This window comes from Macrobrachium nipponense, chromosome 9 (genome assembly GCF_015104395.2).
Source record: "Macrobrachium nipponense isolate FS-2020 chromosome 9, ASM1510439v2, whole genome shotgun sequence".
NCBI lineage: Eukaryota > Metazoa > Arthropoda > Malacostraca > Decapoda > Palaemonidae > Macrobrachium > Macrobrachium nipponense.
The window spans coordinates 92,561,493-92,563,992 of NC_061110.1; the positions used below are offsets into that span (position 1 = coordinate 92,561,493).

At 44.0% G+C, this 2,500-nt stretch overlaps 2 protein-coding genes across 6 annotated transcripts in view; one reads left to right on the forward strand and one right to left on the reverse strand.

Moving 5' to 3' along the window:
• Positions 1 to 2,500, reverse strand: part of LOC135218487 (protein O-linked-mannose beta-1,2-N-acetylglucosaminyltransferase 1-like) — a 180,549-nt gene that overhangs the window by 74,488 nt on the left and 103,561 nt on the right. The window lies entirely within an intron of this gene.
• The window catches only part of LOC135218490 (uncharacterized), a 256,375-nt gene that overhangs the window by 56,481 nt on the left and 197,394 nt on the right, over positions 1 to 2,500 (forward strand). The window lies entirely within an intron of this gene.

The window sequence follows — 2,500 nt, forward strand, 5'->3', positions numbered from 1 at the left end:
AAGAAAACGATTAACAGTCATCCTGTAAGCGGAAAAATAGAGATAGTCATAAACTACACCATAAATCACGGTTTTGTCGCCCCTTTTGGAACCAGCAAACGACGAAAGTAGTAGTAGTAGTAGATGCCATGCGTGGACGTTACGAGTGAATCCAGATGCTGTCAGATGGAAGTGATGATTCTTTTCTTGAAACCTATTAGAAAAAGCCTCTCTCTCTCTCTCTCTCTCTCTCTCTCTCTCTCTCCTTTCTCACTCTCTCTCTCTCTCTCTCATCATCATCCAGCGCAACGTGCTGCTGTTTCCGGGCGCGAAAGAGCCACGTCAGTCATTCCAGCAGCGTAATATGATATATCTCATAACCCCTATCAGTCAGTCTTGGCGTTCCACGTCCGTCTTCGTTTGGAGATACTTGTTAAGAATCCTTTATGGAATTTCGACGCCTTGGCGGCGGTGCGAGTGAGCGAGAAGTGAAATATTATATATATCTCTTCTCGAGGATCAGACAATCAGCTGATTTTGTGTACCGTTTCCAGCCGTGTTTAATTAGACGTCACTGTAGACGTTCTACCAGTCGGATGGGCTCTCTCTCGTTGAAGACTGGCTGGTGGGTTGATTCCCTGGTGGATGGAATGGAATGGAATGTAAAATTAAGGCCAAAGGCCAATTACTGGGCTTCTGAGGTCATTCAAAACTGAAAGAGAAATTGAGAGTAAATATGTTTGAAAAGGGATAAGAGGAGGAAAATCTCAAAGCAGTTGCACTATTCAGTAGCTACTAGGAGAGGGGTTAAGGAAATAAGAGGGGAGGAAGGTAATATGAACGGAAGTACAGTGAAAGGAATGAAAGGGTTGCAACTGTGGGCCGAAGGAACGTTGCTAAGATCCTTAAAGTTATGCCTACAGTGCACCGACCATGGCGATGGTGTTCCTGGTAAATGGTCTTATTATTAAAGGGCTTATTCCCCGTAGGGAGGGTAGTTCCGTTGGTGGACCTATGTGGTGCACTGTAGGCATTACTTAAAGTTCTTTGCAGCGTGCTTTCGGCCCGTAGCTGCAACCACTTTCGTTCCCTTTACTGTACCTCCTTTCATACTCTCTTTCTTCATCTAACTTTCTACCCTCTCTTAACACTTGATTCATAGTGCAACTGCTTTGATGTTTTCCTCCTGTGACACCTTTCATACCTCTTACTGCCAACTTCCATTTCAGCGCTGAATGACTTCATAGGTCCCATTGTTTGGCATTTGGCCTAAATTTTTATGTTCAACTCATTAAAGGGCTTACTAGTAGCTGAACTTCGTAGAAGGGTTGCCTTTTAAAGTCATTCTTTAAACGACGACTTAGTTTAGCTTAAACCCTCGGCAGGAGGGTACGATGAGGTGAAATGCTGCTACCCTTGCACCCTGCTGAAGAAGGCTAAAAGAACAACCAAAGGGATGATAATCTAGACGATAGCGTGACGCGGAAGTCGAATACTATGATATTGGACGACTCTTGGTAGTAAAATGATTGCTTAATGAAAACACTACGTGTTCATTTTCTTAAAGTCTTCTCTTGTTTAGATAAGTCCAGTTGGATTTGTACCTTGTAGGTTTTCTGTTTCCGAATGGATGAGACCAGGAACCGGCGAATGAGAAGTTAGAGCAAAGTAGGCTCTACATATTTTTCAAAACGTAACGCTTTACTTTCAGTTAGGCAGTCTAGGCATCCGGAATTAGGGAGAGCGAAAGTCAAATGTTTAGTCCCATTGATAAACAAGACTCGTCAATAGAACCCATTAAGTTGACATTAAAAAGAAAATGTTTACAGCTTGACGTTTGCAGACGACTCTTCGAGTATACTTTGTCGTACGATCGTTTTCATCCTCATAATTTTCAATCACCTGCTGAACAAACACAGGTGTTAATGCCTTATCTCCCACTTTCACATCCGGTTATTCATATCTCGAGTCGGTTCTAGAGCAGCCGGAGTTGATTCAGGAGCGTAGATCTGCGTTGTTATCCGAAAACCACGTCTATCACCGTCCATAGTGACTGAGGGCAATTAGGGAATGTCAGACAACAAAGCTAGCAGGGCCGCTCCAGGAAGCGCGAGAGAAGGGATAATAAGGTCCTCGTATTTTCTCAGGTGCAATCACCTTTTGTTTCGCCAGGACGTCTGTTGCCACGCTTGACGGCGGCATTGTTCCCATCGAGAGGCGTGGAAACCTCCAAAGGTCATAAAGCTGCTCGTTCAACGGACGAAGAATGTAGCTATGGCTCTCGAGTGCGCGTGCTAACGTTAATTCATGCATATTCACAAAGGAAGTGTGGACAAAACGTGCATTATGATGCTCGCGTATGCATATTCGATGTCATTTTTTATTTATGTTTTGAGAGCACAACAAAACCGGAGCCCGTCGCGCAAAAGCGCTTTCATTTCCCTCCTGGAACGCGAAAAAGGCGCCGGCCAGAATGAGGCTAATTCATGATAAAAGAAAACTATAAACTCGTCCAGTGCAA